This window comes from Arachis ipaensis, chromosome B9 (assembly GCF_059453495.1).
Source record: "Arachis ipaensis isolate K30076 ecotype BB chromosome B9, ASM5945349v1, whole genome shotgun sequence".
NCBI lineage: Eukaryota > Viridiplantae > Streptophyta > Magnoliopsida > Fabales > Fabaceae > Arachis > Arachis ipaensis.
Window position 1 is genome coordinate 53,041,018 of NC_142444.1, and position 19,120 is coordinate 53,060,137.

Below are 19,120 nucleotides of genomic sequence, written 5' to 3' on the forward strand. Positions count from 1 at the left end.
CCATTGTAATTTCTAGGGAGACGACCCAAGACTTAAAACTCTCGGTTTATATTTGTTTTGACTTGTGACATATTTTATTTAAACTTTGATTGATAGTCAATTGTTGGGTTTGGACTATACTTGCAGCGGAGAAATTTTATTTTGAGAGAAATGCCTAACCCACTTTAGGCAAACATCAAAGACCTAGAAAAATTATAAAAAGAATAATTAGATAATTAATTATGAAATTAAAATAGTTAAAACACGTCTGGATGGAGTCAAAAATCAAACCTTAGGAATTTAAAAATTTAAAGATGATAATTAGATTTAGTGGATTTTTCCAAGTGGAAACATGTAAGGTATTTCGAAAAAAACATGTAAAACGTATATTGGTAAATTAACCGACAGTACTGGTTTATGTCTACCCGGTACTGCGAGTAAGACTATTAATTATGAGTGAAGAGGGTTAAGAAATTGAAATTTATAATTTGGAGAGATGAAAAATCATTAGAATACAAATTAAACGCCAATGTTAAAGGTTTTGGCGCAAAATTGGGTCAACGGACTAAAATAAGTAAATCGGGTCCAAGTGGGTCCAATCCCACACATATATAAGCCTTACAACTTAACAAATTCAGCATTTCTCTCCCATTTGAGAAGAGAGATTCGAAATCGAGAAAAGCAAAAAGAGAGGAGAGAAAACCCTAACCACCCTCACCTTCAAACCTCCATAACTTTTGCTATGGAGCTTCGATTGACGAGTCGTTTGTGGCCTGGTGAAACTTGTCTCCTCCTCTTCAATTATATCAAATTATTTTGGTGAGTAACTTGAAATTCCAGCTCCAACTTCTCATTCAAAGCTGAAATCACGTTTTTTATTTTGGTATTGAGAATTTTTGGTGATTTTGATGTTATAAGGGTTTTTTAGCTTATGCTCTTGGTGGTATCTATCACTAATTTCAGTGGGTAAAGGTAAGGAACTCTTTTTCCCTCTTAGTTTATCAATTTATGAAAACACTAGTTTTTAATATTGTGTAAAATTGTGTAATATGATGTTAGATTGAGTAGTTGGAAGCTTGGCTTGGTAGAACTTTGAAAAGAAAAACTTGGAAGTTTGAAATTGCGACATTACCAGAAATGCAACTCAGAGACTGTGACGTGGAGCAATGGATGAGCGATCGACGCTTACCAGAAAATCTAAGGAGGTATAAATTTTCTTTTTTTTCTCTGGTTTACATACACATTTAATGACAAGTGAAATGAAGACTTAGGGTTTGTTTGGGCACCATTCTAAAAAAAGATCTTTTTTTAAATGATATTTTTTTTAAAAGATCTTTTACAAAAGTAAAAATGATTGTATATTTGGATATCTCATATAAACAGATCTTTTTATCTATCAATTATGTTTGGGTAAAATAAGATAAAAGTACTTTTTTGTTAATTTATTATGTGAAAAATATCTTTTTTTAGGAAAAACATCTTTTAAAAAAAGATGTAAATTGTAGCTTTTCAAAAAAGATATATTTTTTTATTTTTCTAGTGCTTTTACTTTTACTATTAGAAATTCATTAAACATACTAAAAAAAATCTTTTTGCATTAAAAAAATATCATTTTTTATCGATTTAACGATGCCCAACAAAGCACTTATTTCAGACTTTAAAGAAATACAAATTATAATTTTAAAGTTTCTTCTTGCATCTATTCTCTGTTTGCGAATGTGTTTAAATTTCTATATGTGTAATTACTAATTAGTAAATGTGATTCATAATAACCAAAAACTCAGTTATTCGTCTAGCAGGGTGGGAGATACTGTGAGAAATTAAAAAAAAAATTGTTGCTTCGATGGATGAACCTAGGGGTGTGCATGGCCCAGCCCAGCCCCGAACACTTTAGGGGCTATTTTGGTTTGATTTCACCGGGTCTAGGGTCGGGTAAGGGTCTCAAAAATAGACCCGGTCATTATTTTGGGTCGGGTCCGGGCCATGGCTCGGGTCACCCGAAGTCGGCCCGGTGGCTCGGTCATCATACACAATTAATATTTTGTGTTATTAGTGATGGATGATGGCTATTCTTATGTGGAATTTAAATATTGTAAACCTTAATATTTTATGTTATTAGTTATTATAAGACTATAAGTTAATGTTTTATGTTTAAAATGCATAAGATTTTAGATTAATGTATAATATTGTATTATTTATATTGATTTAAATATTTGGTGTTATTAGGCAATATTAGTATTGATTATGGTTATGCTTTAATTTTAGAGAAGAGTTGGTTCTTGTTATATTTTTCTAACTGAATTTTACCATGTCAAATAATGGTTGGAGTGTTGGAAATTTGGATATTTTCACATGCTAGCTTATAAGAAGGTATCAAGGTAATATAGTGTTAACGGCCCGATTTTCACCCGATTTTTATCTGGTATAATCGTGGCCTGAAAGTATATAAGTTTCATCGGATCTAGTCGGGTTCGGGTCTAATAAATAAGGCTAGTATATATTTCGAGCCAAATTTGGGTCACATCAAATCCGGTTTCACCCTTTGTGCAAATTAAATTAGAAATGCTGCTCTTTGATGCTGTGAATGCTGGAATGCTGTTTTTATTTCCTCATAGTTGAATATGAGAAATGCTGTGAATTCTGTAATGCTGTGATGTTGTAGTGCTGTTTAAATTTTCTCAGCGCTGAATATGGCCGGGGAGAATTCCAACTTCTCGATTTTTAATGCATCTGTTTTAATTTTTTAGATGTTTTAATGCTTCTGCTGCTGCTGTTTTTACTTTTTAATATTTGGAATTAAGGTTCTGAAAATCGGTCTGGTCATGGAATTGTTCTAGTCATTGGTTTACTAATTTATTGGTCTAATCAGTTCAACTGTAGTCTAACAAAAAAAACGTTTTATAATAAAATTTATATATCAAATTTGGGAGCTTTCTGTACCTGTTTATGGAAACAACTATACACACATTTATAGGAGGGAGAATTAGAACATGATATGATGATGATGATGAATAAGCAATTACTAAATCTTTGGGTAGCTACGATATCCATGACTGACCATGAGTATCCATATAGTAAACCTAACAATTCTTATAAAACACAATATACAACAATAATTTCTGTGAAATTCATGACAAGATACTGCTATAAAATTTTTGCTATTGTTATATCTCAAATTCTCAAATGAATTCTATTTTGTGATATATCATTATCAAATTTCAGCTCCTTCAAATTCTCAAATGAACTTATTCATTCAACTAATATATACTAAATGAGTGAAATATAGATAATCAGTGATCAATTTAATTTTGTTCAAAAGACAGTGACATTTCTTTGGATAAAACAAAAGTATTACTACCAAGAAGTATATTATATAATCATCCATCAAGTTCAAATTCACTAACATAAAGGATAACCATTGCCACAAAATAGCAGTAATAGGCAATCATCAAATTACATAAGTGCCAGAGCACATGATAACTCCAAAACCTGTGGCATGAATAAATCAAAATTAATTTTTGGCTGCCTCTAATACAAACATCCAAACATGTATGATTATCTTCCAAATATAACCCTACTTTTAGCTCAGTCTGACACATTCTGTTCTATTCCATAGCATCACAAAATACTCACACCAAGTTAAATACATCCCAATCAAACAAAATAGAGAACCTAATAAGCTACCTTTAAATTATATTGAGTATACAACCATACATCAAAAATTGTCTCTGGTACAAGAAAATCAAGGCTCCAGAATGTTAAGTAGTTCAATCTTTCATAAAGTAACAAGGTTTAATCATACACAAGCAAATTAGTCAAATTAAGGCTCTGTTTGGGAAGAACATATCAAAGAGATTAAAAGGAAGAAGACGAAGACGAAGAACGCGGCTTAGTAGACGGAAGACGACGAACTCCGAGCTGACCTCGAGGAAGAAGCTGCTATCAGTGAGAGCGAACAGGGGGTTGGAGACTTGGAGCTCGCGGACAGGACGAAGAGGGAAGCTCCTGAGTGCGATGGATGGCGGCAGTGTCCCACTCCTTGCGGTGGCAGTGGTGGAGGATAGATGTCTAGGGTTTTTTTTGGTTGAGGGTAGTGCAAGGTTCTGAATTGTGAAGGAAAGAAAAGGAGAGAGGGGCTGGTGCACTGGAACAAGGAAGGAATCAGATGGCCTTTTTTTAAACGAAGCATAAAATGACGTTTCATGTAAACTAGCCGGTTCAACGATTTTTATATGGTTTTTGAAATGGTAGTTTCTCTTGATGGACTGAACCGCAAAGGCTTCCGGTTTCTGATTGGTTCGGTTTGACAGGCCAGTCCTATTTTTAGAACCATGGTTGGAATGCTTCTGTTTTAATTCCAACTTCTTGCGCAATTCTACTAATAGGCTTTTTGAATCGATTGAATTTTTTTTACAGGATTTTAAGGTGGTGTCATGACTTTCTTCACGTACACCATTTTAAGATTTTTTTTTATTGTGTGATTATATTTTTATTTAAGATCGAGTCAACTAATTCAACTCATGATCCACTAGTTGAACTAGTGACCTAGTGATATGATAACTTAACTAGTTCAATTACTGATTTGGTTCTCACGACGGTATATTTGGGTATAATAAATTAATAATATAAAAATATTATTTATTTATTATCTTAAAATAATTTTTAATAAAAAAGATCTTTGTGAAAATAATGTAAATTGTAATTTTAAAAAAATTAATGTTTTTATTTTTATCATTAAAAATTTTATTTTATTTTTATTTAAAATTTTTAAACAACTTAATTGCAGCATCCAAACAAGCTCAAATTTCATCTAGGTACTTTGATTTATGAATGTATGAAGAAAATTAAGACGACTTAACAAATAACAATAGATTAATGGGAATAATTAGCAGCATGTTTTATCAATATGATTTTCAAGTAAGGCTTCCGGGACAAAGGCTGCTTAGCAACAGAACAGTGAGGTGCTTAACAAATGTCGAGTCATTTTTGCCATGGCCTCCGGCCTTGAAGAAGTCACAGTCCTTTCCACAAGATTCTTGCGGAGTCCGCGTGTTCAAGGAGCCTTAAAGTCACATCTCTTTTCTCCATTAAATTTGTTTCAAGCTTCAATTTATGAATTCAAATCCATGGTTCATTTGCTAACGGTGTTGTTATTGTAGGTATGAATCACCTTATTGGAGATCCTTAGCTGCAAATCGTATTCAAGTTGCATGGAGATACAGGAAGAAACGTCTAAGTCGTGCTGATTCTGCAGTTTAAAATTTAAAATTAAAATAGAGTGCGAGTATCATTACCATATAAACTTGTAATTGTGTAAATAATAAAAGACAAAATTGTAGTCTGAAAATTTTCAATATAGAAGACAACTGTTGTAACTTGTAAATGAATAGCTGACGTGGACGTGTTTTGCAGGTACGGCCGCTTTTTGGGTTTCTCGCAGGTTGCGTTTTGTAGGGGCGGTGGCTTTTAGGGTTTTGATAGAAATTTTATGTTATATAATGCACTAGCTGGGAGGAGAAGTACTTCATAGATCTAGATCTGTAATTGAGAGAGATAGAGAGAAAGAACGAAAGAAGCACCGGCGAAGACGATGAGGAATTTCTTCGGTGCCCACTGAGTATATATGATCACGGTCACGGTTGGTTCAAACAACACTGTCTTCTTTATTTATTTATTTTGTTGTTTTTATTTTTGTCTGTATTTATTATTTTTTTTATCGGTCTTTTTTTATTTATTTAATTTTTTGGTCGGACTTATTTTGTTCGAGTCTTCTATGTTCTTTATTTTTGAGATTGACAATCTGAGATTTGATGGCGATACTTTGTCATGGTAGAAAATTTTTTCGAAATAAAATAAATAAATTTATTTATTCCTAAACTAAATTAATCTAACTTTGTTTATAAATATGCTTCATTTTATTATTGTGTCGTCGTAGATCAGGGTATTACCCACCGATTTTAGAGCAAAATCGCGAACGCTGGAACCGAACTGTATGCAAATCGGAAAAATATCACTGGATCTGAGAGAAAACACACAGATCCGAAGAGTAGAACTGGATTTTCCCCTTTACAAGTCCGTTGCTGACCTCATCTTTGGCTGAGTTGAGATGACATTATGACAACTCGAAGGTCATTGTTTTTTTTTTTTTTAATTTGCATCTTTATTTTAAATAAATACAAATTTTAGTTTTTTTTTTAATTTTTAAATACAAAAAAAGATTTTTATGACTCGAATATTGTGATTACTCACTGACATATAAATTTAAATTTTAATGAGGTCAATAACATTTAATATTAAATTTTAGTGAAGTCACAATATTTTAAATTTTATTATTTTAATTTGTTAATTTATTTTTTAAATTAATACGAATTGGTCTCTTTATTTTTAAATACAAAAGATTATTTGTTGACTCATATTATTCATTAACGTATAATTTTAAATTTTAATAAAGTCAATAACAATTAATTTTTAATTTAATTTTAACATATAATTTTATTTTTTATTTTATTTTATTTTTTTTCGAATCAAGTGAATACTTTTTTGATTTGCATGCAGATCGGTGTCAGCAATCCCGATTTTGCTCTAAACTTGGTGAGAGGCTCCGATCTGTGGCATAATTTCAAAAAAAAAAAAATTATATTTATAAATAAATTTTGTTTAATTTGATTTGGGAATAAATAAATTATAAAATTGTTGATGCAAATGAGGATGAAAAGGAAAAAGAGGATGAAGTTGACAACATTGACGACATTGGTGTGCCTACTACAGGTATGGCTACTACAACATATAATCAATTTGAGATATTTAACAACTAACTTGTTTAGGTATTAAGATATTTTTTGTTGACCGTTTAGTTATTTTTATTTTATCATCAAGTATCTTATTTTTTCCTTCCAACATTTAAGTTAGTATCTACTTTTTGTCAAAAAAAAAAGCTGATTTTTTTTTCATATGAAAATGATTACAGTGTAATACTATGAAATGGACGTGCATCAAGTTTTTACATTGTTATTGGTGTCAGTCAAACTCAAAACATAAGTGCCTTTTTCACCTTTTTCTATTTTTTTTATGTTTGTGAAACAACCCAAAACGTAACTTGCATTTTATGAATGTCAAGTTTCTCAATTTTTTGTTTGTTATTGTTTTAAGCCCAAAACACAAGTTAAGTTTATGAAAATGAGCATTTTTTATTTTTTTTTGAAACACTAAAATGAAGATTGCATTTTAAATGGGCCAGAAAACTTTTTCGAAAGCTGCAAAATGCATCCTGTGTTTTGTATAAAAAAGAATATTTTAATCGAGAGTCTTGCCTATAAATACGAAACTCAATTCAACCCAAGTTGTACCTCACTTCTACTCTCATTCCTCTTTCTTTCATATATCTCATACTTGTGAGTTTTTTTTACGACTAGTTGTGTCAAAAAAGCCGAGTTAGGTGAAACTGAGGTTATAGAAGGTATTGCAAATTTGCGACTGTATTATAACGGTGAGATTATACCAAATGCAAACGAAGGAGTGACTTTTTGTTTGTGAATGTCAGTTTTCATTTGGTGTTCCATTTACCATGACTTTTGTTTATGACTATCCGTTTTCATTTGCTATTCCTCATTTACCATGAGTCTTTGTGAGAACATACAAAGTCACATTTCGAAAAGGGTGAGCAATATTTTGTACAGAAATTCTGTACAAGTATTTGGTGGGCTGATATAATTTCAAATAATGTTTATCACTGACGGCGCATGTATGCAATAGATGTTCTATATTTATCAACAAACCAGATTTCATGTGCCGATGATAGATCTGTACGTTGTGTTTGAACAGCATACGGGGATGGATGCGGTTGGCAAGGAGGTCAATGTTGATGAGCTCGGGGATATAGATTGGGAAGAAGATAACAATGACAGTGAAGATGAGTTTGAAGCCAACTATGAAGTAAATGACAAAGACGATGACGGAAAGCTGGCAAGCAATCTGGCGTACAAAATGAAGTGCATGCGATTATAAGTCAGCACCCCTTTGGTGTTCTGTCTTTTATGCTGACTCTGGATCTCGAAGCCATGCATGTCATGGAACTTCCTGAGTATGCGAATATGGATATGTCATGATTATTAATTAAAGTTACCACTACCATTTATTTAATTTGCCTTGTCCGACTAACGGTGGTTCACATGTCATAGTGAAGGCAATGTTGCGGCGGAAGATGGTGAGTTTAGTGTCGAAATGGAATTTGGTTCTAGAGAGTCGGTGATATTTGCAATCAAAAGCTACACTATCTCTAGAAGAGTTGATTACCTGTGTATGAGTCTGAGCCATAGACATTTTATGCAAAGTGCAAGGGTTATGGTGCAAGGTGCGATTGCTTATCTGACATAGCTTAATTCGAAAGAAAGGGTGTTGGGAGATCAGGAGATATAATGGCCAACACACCTGCACCATGGGGACGATTTCACAAGATCATGCCAAGTTGGACTCAGACACAATTGCAGATGCTATTAGGCCGTTGGTTGATGCAAACCCGTCGATAAAGGTGAAGTCTATTATTGCAGAAGTTCAATCCAAGTTCAACTACACTGTAAGTTATTGCAAGGCTTGGTTGGCAAAGCAAAAATCTGTGTAAAAATTTTCGGTGATTAGGAGGTTTTTTATCAGACTCTGCCAGTATGGTTGAAAGCAATGACTGCAAATATGTTCTGGTCTCGGGTTCAACTAAAAACGCTCCTTGTTTACCGTGAGAGTGAGGAGGTTCAAGGTGTAAGAGTTCTCCATCGCATTTTTTGGAGCTTCTATCCGTGTATGGTATCGTTGAGACACTGCAAGCCATTGGTGCAGGTTGATGATACACTTTTAGTTGCGGTTGTACAAGATGGGAACCAAAATATTGTGCCTATTGCATTTGCGATAGTCGAGGGTGAGACGACAGACGCGTGAGAGTTTTTCTTAAGCAATTTGAGGAGATATGTTGTTACCATTAATGGTGTGGGCATTATTTCTGAACGTCATAACTCCATCGACGCAGCAATAGCTTGCGATAATGGTGCATGGTCACCACCATGAGCGTGACACATGTTCTGCATCAGGCACATCGGGTCCAACTTCTTAAAGAGGTCAAGGCTCCGTATTTGCATAAACTCGTGGTTAACACATGTATTTAAATTCGCTGTTATGGTCTTATTCATAGTAATTTTGTGGCATCTGCTTTTGATTACATGGTTTGTTCAACAAGCTATTCTAGGACGGAATAGGAGTACAACAAAAATTCCAAAAGGCTTAAAGAGCGGGGTGAGGCATATACTCAATGGTGCGATGAGATCGGTGTTTAGAGATGGGTGTTGGCATTCGACGGGGTCATCGTTGGAGATATATGACAACAAACTTGGTAGAGTGCATAAATTTTATCCTGAAGGGTGCACGCAACCTTCCTATGACCGCCATTGTTAGATCTACTTTCTATCGGCTAAACGAATTGTTTACTCGGAAAAGCGCCGAGGCTCATGAGCGTGTCTACAACGGATTCAAGTATTCAGAATTTGCTACCAAAAGAGTTGAAGAAAGTTTTCAATGTACAGGAAACATTGTCGTCAATCGGTTCGACAGGCGCAATGAGATGTTTGAGGTTCGCGAAATGCAAGATGGTTCCATTTACACTATTAACCTTGCGCAACGACACTGCGATTGCGGCTATTTCTAGGTCGAGCGACTCCCATGTCACCACGTTCTTGCATGTTGCGCTAACTAGCGTCTTGATTGGCAAGTATATGTAGATGACGTGTACAAGATGTCTGAAATTTGCAAAGTCTACAGAGGAAAGTTTGTTCCAAGGTTGTCAAACTCGCGAGTCTAGGTAAATTTGTGAAACTGACCTAGACTCGACTCAAACTCGTACGAGTTTACCTGTTATATATATATATATATAGGCATTCAAACTTAACAATTTTCACATCAAAACACATAATAAATTAACATAATACATTAATACTACAATTATATTAAATACTCTCTACCACACATTTAAATCCTTCACAAGTATGCATCTAGTTCAACATAAAACACACAATCACACAATTAAAGCTTCATATAACATAACCAAAAAAAAAAGAAGAAAACAACAAAGCAACAATTAAATGTTCTAATAAAGTAAAAGTCTAAAACTGAAATCCTCCAATATCTTCATCTTCAATGGCATCAACATCGTCATCTTCACCATCTTCATTAGAAACATCATTTCTTTCAAGTTCAAGTTCGACACGGCCAACATAATCATCATCATTCACATGTTCATCTTCTTCCTCCATGAAATTTTGTTGTGGATCCTTAATGAACTTATTCTCACCTCCCTCGTGCATGTTGAATTCATTACTATTCATACTTGGAATAGCAAATTCATTACTATTTGGATCATCATTAGTATTGTCATTCATTGGCAAGTGAGAATGCTCAACACTTTCAGCAAAATTCTCATTAACATCTTCAGTTATCCACTCATCATTAGAATGCACTGCCTCAAATTAAGTTCTGGAATTTTTCTAATTTGCTTGCCCTTTAACTTCAAATTATACATCACATACACTAAATCATTCATTTTCTTTTGATGCAACCGATTTCTTCTCTTTGTATGAACCTAAAAATATATAATACCAATAGTTAATAAATATACAAAAATCAAAATTAAAATAAATAAAAAATAGTTCTAAAAATCACCATTTCAAATGCACTCCAATTATGTTCACAACCAGATGAACTACAAGTTAAACTTAGAACTCGGATAGCAAACTTCCTTAGTTCTGGACAACTATCTCCATAAAAGTTCCACCACTCAGTAGGTAGCATGGCCTTTCTACTACTCTTTACAGTTTCATTGCCAAAGAGGCCTCTAGCATAATGAAAGTCAGGAAGTTGTAGACCAACCTTTTCCCTTTCTTCCTGGTTAGGAACCAATTTTTTCAAACAACTATATAAACCAATCTTAATGTCAACATCATCATCCATGAAATTTGGTTCATAGTGATAACGAGGATTAAGATAATACATAGCAGCATACAATGGCCTATGCAGTTGGCTTTTCCACCTCCCATCAATAATTTCCCATATAGGTTCATAACTAAAAATAACAATGCAAATGAATAATAATAAAAAAAAATCAAATAAATAACTAAATATAATAAGAAAGCATGGTAACATGATACATTGATAATCAAATATTAAAGCCTTCAATTAGTTAAGATTACCTCTTTTTAACACAACCGAAATTAGTCTTGATTGTTTCTTTGGCTTTTTACCTTTTTTCATGCTTTCAAATATGAAACCCATGGCTAGTTTTTCATTTGAATCTACCAAGCGAAGCACTGTAATGAGAGCAGCAGCAGCCTTGAGGCATATGACAATATTCTTCCATAGCCTACTATCCAAAACCATGTTTTGGATTCTTATTCCTTCAGGCGTTGATGCAACCTTAGTTGTCTTCCAAGCATTAGAAGTAAACATAGTCATCAATGGTCCTTTATCATCATGAAGACAAGTGAGAGTCAAATAGACAGTGGCGAATCTTGTGGCATTTGGCTGAATCAAGTCCATTCCCTTTGTAAAATTCCTCAACATGCTAATGAGCATACTCCTGGAGTATATAAAAGTGGTGATTTTTCTTCCCTTTTTTTTATGGTTGTTTCATGCACCACTACAACAAATAAGGGTTTTCGCAACGGTCAAAAACCGTTGCCGTAGATTGAAAAACCGTTCCCAAAACTTTAGGCAACGCTTTGGCAACGGTTTTTGACCTGTGGTATATGCGGCCGTTGCCAATGCTCAAAGGTAACGGTTTTTTACCTAAGACAACGGTAAAAAAAAAACCATTGCCAAAGTTACTGGTATAGACAACGGTTTTGACAACAATTTTTAAAGAATGGTTTAGAACCGTTGCTGGATAGGCAACGGTTTAAAACTGTTCTCTTTCATGACGTAAGGGTCTAAAACCATAACTGGATAGGCGACGGTTTTAAACTGTTGTAGTTTTATTATTCACAAAGCCAACGGTTTTAATACCATTGCCATTTTATAGTTGTTTTTGACAACGGTTTTAACACCATTGCTTTTTGTGACTTTTGACAATGGTTTTTTATAATATAATTCTTTATTTACAAGAGTTTTCTCATGAATGAAATTAGTTCCAACTTTTTTTTAGTGTCAATAAATAACCAAAACTATTTGAATCAAATTACTAAAAAAAACTAATTGAACATTTACCATCAAATTTGACTTATAAAAATTGTTGTAAGATCCACAATCACATGATATCATCATTGCAAAATAACATAATACTAATCTAGGTCATAACTACTTTTACTTATATATCATCATTTTTCAAAATACCATAATACTATAGCCTAAGGGTGGCAATTTCTTCATTCTTCTTCAACAAAATTAGTGTGGTAACTCAGCTTGAGTGGACTCTCTTGGCTTCAATGGCAACTGCTCCACATAAAGAACTAGAAAGAATCTTAAATCTGATCTTTATCTGTATAAATATTTTTGACAGATTAGAAAACCTGGATACTAAGCATTAAAAAGACAAACACAAAGTTTTGCAGATAGTTAACCAAATATCAGGGAAGGTATCTGTGAAAAATAACCTTGACAGTCAAACTGGATCTGAATCATGAACAGGGAAAAATGCAGGCTGAACAGGTAAAGGATATGATTATCGAGAATGAAGAATGTCAAGAGTTAAAAAGATATTAAATCGCCAACCTCTGGATTTCTTCGGTGAGGGCAGGAAGTGGGGAGAATAAGTAGGCAGGGTCCACATTTCCCTGCACACCTATTCCACTACCCAATCTTCTTCTTCCATCTGCCAATATCCACAGTCCAGTCCAGCCCAATAACATCAACTCCAGTATCTTTCATACGCTCAAGGAGGCCACCATTTCTATTTATATAAAGAACAATCGGTGTCTCAGGGCATCTTTTCTTGACCAAATCTACAATCTGGATGTTTAGAAATCAGTAAAAGGCAAAAGAGGAAAAGATTTGGAACAATAGCATCTTGCGCCCAATGTTCAATTCGCAAATATTTTATGTTTTATAAATTATGATGATGCACTCAATTAATAAAAAAGTTTGAAGGTGTAGCCTCTGATTTGGACTTTCTCTCTGAAATTCAGAAGACCAAGATCAACATCCAGTGAGCTTACTTACCACTCGATGCTTACAAATTACAAGCTCTTAGCTCATCTTATTATTTACCAACCAAATGACAATCATGAGAGCTTGGAACAAAACAATAATTTACATAAAACAAAACCTGTAATCATTGCAAACCTTTGAAAGTGACACATGGTTTGTCTAGTTCAAAGATTCAACTAAACAAATAAGCAAAAGTTGAAATACATACACTTAGGCTTGCTATGACATGGATCCCAAATAGAACTGTTCGAAAAATTAGAACACAATTTCAATAAGATGAAAATAAATGGAAACTATTTCTACATTACCTCTTTGATATAAGGCTTTGACCAGTGTTCCCACATATCAGGTGGTAGTTGTCCACCCATGAATCAAATATTTGTATGCAGTGAGCCCGAGACTCCACTTGAAAAACAACATAATCTGCTATTGCTTGCGCCAAATAAGAGAGTAGAGTCTGCAATAAATGTGGTGCTGTATGGCAGCCTTCACCAGCAGAGGATCTGAAGACAAAATCACCACAAAAATCATGAATTTCTCTTGCTTAAATGAGTATAATCAAGAAAATGAAAGAGTAATCAAGAGAAAGAAATGCTTATAACAGTCTCCCAAATTTGAACAATATTACTCATTTATGTAAAACATACAAATGAATGTTAATTGTTAACATAATTTTTTCCCCTCTTTCTCCATGCCTTCAATCAATCAACTTCAACAATCTCTATTAATTGATTCATCTAAAAGACTCAAAAATACTTGAATTACCCTTTCCTAGAACCCTATAACAATTTGCACCACTATCGAAAGCAACAAATTTGTTAAAATTGAATGCTATTAGCGACCAACAACGTCACCTTTATTATCACACAGATAAAGTAGCTATATTACCACTTCAAAAAATAAATGAACTGAAAGAAAAATAAAAAAGAAAAAGAAGCTAAATTGAACAAAATGAAGAGCATAATGAGAAAAAGGAAAAACTATGGTACCAGAAGAAGAGGCAGAGCAAGTGACGGAGAAGTGCGGTTTTGGGTTGAAAGGAAGTGAAAGTGTAGCGTTTAAGGCATTAGAATGTGGAAACAAAGTAAAAGAAAAGAACAAATTGAGGTTGCAACTTGTACCTGAAAGGAGCTTTTGAAGAGTAGCACAAGCTTCCTTCCACGCTGGCCTTTCAAGGATACAAACTTATTTAAATTAGGCTGTTTCAATTACAAACACAACATGGAAGCCAATTATTGTGCTATGCAAGAATTTAGCCATATACTCAACCATTAAAAAAAATTCTCATCATCAGATTGCACAAATAGCGGTAGATTCAAAGGAAAAAAAAAAAGCACAAATTATTGTCCTATGCAATGAATATGAAAGTAAAAGAACTAAACCACAATGTCAAGCTACTAATAATAATAAATAACTGACCTTTGCCAATGATCAGACCAAGCTGCTTCAAGGTAAGTGTATGTCCAGTTTGGTGAAATTGAGTATGAGGGCAATTGGAATCAAAACAAAATCACAGCAGCATTGCCAGAGAAACAGTTACATACTAAATCAATCTTAAAATCAAAATAAAATCACAACAGCATTACCAAATAACCAGTTACCAAATCAACATCAGAACAGCATTATACCAAATCAACATTAAAATCACGCGACAGCAAAGTAACTCGTAGGGTAAAGCTCACCAGGACAGTGGCGAGTTGCAGCAGAAACAGAGTGCGATCCAGACGCCAACGATGGCACACAGCTCAACGGCGATGGCGACAGCGAACCCAACGCCGCCAGCGGCGGCTTGGCAACAACAGAGGCGACCTCCTCCTCCCTCATCGTGTTTCTCTCTCTGTGCAAACCCTTTTTCTCTCTTCGAGCTCCTCAGTAGGGGCAGTGATGGGAGGTGCGACGGCGACAACGAGCTCGATAGTTAGGACCTTCAGCAGTGGTGATGGAGTCCTCAACGATGGTGGCTACTTCTCCTCTCTCGCACGCACTCTTCTCTGTCTCCACACCTCCGGTTCGCGCGACGATGCCAGCGGCTCCAAGGAACGGCGGCGACAGGCGGGCAGGGCTCAGCAATGGCGCCCTCTTCTCCCTCTACTTCCCTTCTTCTTCCCTGATTCCCCTTTCTCTTTTTTCCTTTTCTTTCGTTTCCCCTTTCCTTCTGTTTTGTTTTCTATAAGTGTGTTTAGGGATTCAGGTAACAAATTTAGGATTTTTGTGAAATTAGGGTTTTATTTGGTAATTCTAGAATTATGGTAAAATATATACTAGTAATATAATAATTTTACAAAATATTTAAGATAAAATAATAATTTAGAATTCAACTTTTAATATGGTAAAGATTATTTTTAAAACGCATAAAATTTTATTCATCAATATATCAATGAGCTAAAATAATTATTTTTAATTTAAATTATAAAATAAATATATTAATCACATTTTATAAAATACAATTTTAAATCTAAAAATATTAATTATTCAAATTAAATAATATAACTTTTCATCATTTTTTATCGCCAAAACTTTAATTTCAAATTATATGAAATAACCAATTAATAAAAATTACACAAGAATATTAATTAATTTAACTCCAACAATTAATAAAATTAATTTAATTATTCTTAATAGATTAGTTTATAAAATAAGGAGTTCAAATTAATAATAAGTCATAATTTTTTTATAATAAAAATTACTTAAATTAAATTGTACAATTCTTTCTTATTTTTCAATTACTAAAATTATACAAAATATTCTATTATAATAAAATTACTTAAGAATATTAATTGGTTCAAAATGAATTTATCTTTAAATCTCTTTAATTATTTTCTAATAGAATAATTTCTAAAATTATAAAATTTAAATTTAATAAGATAAAATCACAATTTATCTATATTTAGATTTTCAAAAATGTGAGATGTTACGTTATATATTTATAACAAAAATATATAATATTTATTATAAATTTATTTTAACTTTATTTTTTCTAAAAATAATGTGTTATATATTTATAACAATAGTTTTTGAGTATTTTATAAATTTAGTATTTATAGAATAAATTGTTTAAATTTGTATGATTATTTATAATTATTTTTATATGTATCTTTTAATTTGTATAATTATTTAAATAATATTAGAAAATTGTTGTTTGATAAACAACTGTTGTAATGGTTATAAAACCGTTCTTTAAAATAGTCAAAGCGAACGGTTTTATTTTGTTGCTATAATGTAATAAAAAATTGAACTTCATTAGTAACATTGTAAAAACCGTTGTCTAAAACCATCAAATAGAACGGTTTTAAAGTGTAGCATTTTGGCAACGGTTTTTATGTGTTTCTTTTTTATAATTATTTAAACAACAATAAAAAATCGTTGCTTAAAAACAAATCATAGTAACTGTTATAAAACCGTTCTTTAAAATAGTCAAAGAGAACGGTTTTAATTTGTTGCTATAAAATAATGAAAAATTGAATTCAACAGTAACACTACAAAAAACCGTTGTCTAAAACTATCTTAGAGAACGGTTTTAAGGAGTTGCAAAATTTGGCGTTGCTAAAGCCCATATTTGTTGTAGTGCACCTTTAATTTCTTTTCAAAATCTTCCAATATCAAATCAATGCAGTGTGCAGTACATGGTGTCCAATACAAACTTTTGCTTGTCTCCATTAATTTTTCTCCAGCAGCCTTATAATTAGCAGCATTATCTGTAACAATTTGGACCACATTCTCTTCGCCAACAAATTCTACAGCATCTTCTAGCATTTTGAGAACTTTATCCGTTGTTTTTGATATGTTAGAAGTGTCCAATGAATAAAGAAAAATTGTTACTTTAGGGCTATTCACCAAGAAATTACAAATACTACGCCTTTTTTTATCTATCCATCGATCCGACATGATTGAACAACCAGTTCTCTTCCACTCTGCCTTAAACTCTGTAAGCATTTCATCAACATTAGTCACTGCTTTCTTTAATTGAGTTTCTTTTAACTCAATAGTAAGAAGGAGGTTTGTAGCCAATTCCATATCTTCCAACCATCTCACGAAACTTTAAAAACTTAGGATTCTTAATAACATTGAAAGGAATAGCACTTGTATAGAAAAATATAGCACATTGCTGATCACATTATTCCTTTAGATCCTTCTTCATCGTTTGATTTATTGTTGATTGAACTTGAGCCCTTTTTCCTTTTGTGACAAAGTTGCGAATATCTTTTCCCTTTTGTTGAGAATTGTCCTCCTCTTTTGTTTGCTCAGGATAATCCTCATCATCACCAAATCTTCTCTTTTTCAATGATGCTTCTTTAGCCTCCACACAGACTTTCAACATCACAGCCTTAACTTCTTCAGGTACTAAAGCACAAGGCTTTGAATCCTCTTTAGTACCGACAAGATTATGCTTGAACCTATAAATTTCTCTACTTATAGTCCTTAGGCAATAATTACACTTCACTTTTTTACCATTGCCTTGAACATCAATCCCATGTTTCCAATCTATATCACTTCTATTTTCAGTTGCATTTTTTTCCCTAGAAACAGTAGGTCTAGGAATACTAGGAACTGAAGACCCTGTCCCTGAACCAAATTCTCAGACATTTTATATTTTTGTCCCTAAATCAATAAATCAACAAACCAAATAAATAATTAGTTGAAAAGTTATCCACTAGAATACAGAGTTTCAGATTTAGTTGCAAAGTTATCCACTAAACAGTTGCAAAATTAGTTATTACAGAGTTATCCACTGAACAGTTGCAAGGTTATCCACTATCAAAGTTGATAAATAATAAATTCAAATTTCAAATTTCAATTGCAAAGTTATCCACTATCAAAGTTGATGAATTCATAACTAACACTAACGGTAACAACGACAAATTACAAGAAGCAACAATTAAGATTTAAGAACAGAATAAACTAACACCAACATTTTAGAATTTCAGTCTTTCAGATATTCAGGTTCATTATCAAGTAACAACTAACTAACAATCTAATACTAACAACTAACAAGTCCAAAACCAATGAACCTATTATCTATTGATATCAGTAGTTTAAAAAAATAATTAACCCACACTAGAATTTAAACTAAAAAAAATTAAAAAGTCAATACCAGAATTAAAATGGCAGAATTCCTACTAATATTATTGATATTTAAATTTTTTTTAAAAAAATTACCTTGTAATAGGAAGCTCAAGCAGAAGTGAAAAAGAAGAGAGGCAGCTTAGGCAACCAGAACGGTGATCGGAACCCCTTGTTGAAGTGAAGCAGAAGTAGATCAGCGGTTCAGAAAAAAGAACCACAGAATAGAGGCGAGGAACGCAGATCAAAGGCGAGGAACAATGACACAGTGTGAAGCATCGATTTTTCCAGCGTGGGGAAGAACGAGGTGTCGAGCGGCGATAAACCAAGAGCAGTAGTGAGGAACCTTCAGCCTTCAGCTTAACCGAGGAAGTGAGGAGTGGACATGAACATGGTAGCGACGACGTACCACGAGGATTAGTTAGGTGAGGGATCTGTCTGGCCTCTAGCGTGGCGGCGCAGCCAACGGTGGACTGCGACAAACGACGGGCTTGGAGAAGACCGGTAGAGGGCTTGGACTTGGAGAAGAGAGTGAGGGCTTGAAGTGTTACTGCCGTTACTTGGAATTAGGGTTGCTGAGTATGAGTGGCTCCCTTTCTCTTTTTTTTTGGGGCCCAAAACGACGCCGTTTTGGCAAAAATCGGGACCCAAATCAAACTCGTTGACTCGCCCTCAAACTCGTGAGTTTGACCGATTCTGCCCGAGTCTACCTAGAAATGAGTTTGTGTCCGGGTTAACTCGATTCCACTACCTAAACACGTAAACTCGTACGAGTTTACGAGTTAACTTGCGAGTTTGACAACAATGGTTTGTTCTGATGGGTGACCCATCTACGTGGGCTAGATATGAATGAGCGAAGGTGATCGCGACAAAAAGAAGACCGAAGTCAACCCGCTACTTGAAT

General features: G+C 33.6%; 1 long non-coding RNA gene and 1 pseudogene across 1 annotated transcript; one reads left to right on the forward strand and one right to left on the reverse strand.

Moving 5' to 3' along the window:
• The first annotated feature begins 4,724 nt into the window (after positions 1-4,724).
• On the forward strand, positions 4,725-9,388 carry LOC107617034 (uncharacterized). Its single transcript, XR_015900047.1, has 6 exons — positions 4,725-5,047; positions 5,139-5,617; positions 5,915-6,107; positions 6,535-6,570; positions 6,696-6,747; positions 7,801-9,388. It is a non-coding gene; the product is annotated as an uncharacterized LOC107617034 (long non-coding RNA).
• A 717-nt stretch (positions 9,389-10,105) lies between these two features.
• LOC107615458 (uncharacterized) lies at positions 10,106-18,495 on the reverse strand (annotated as a pseudogene).
• Positions 18,496-19,120: the final 625 nt, after the last annotated feature.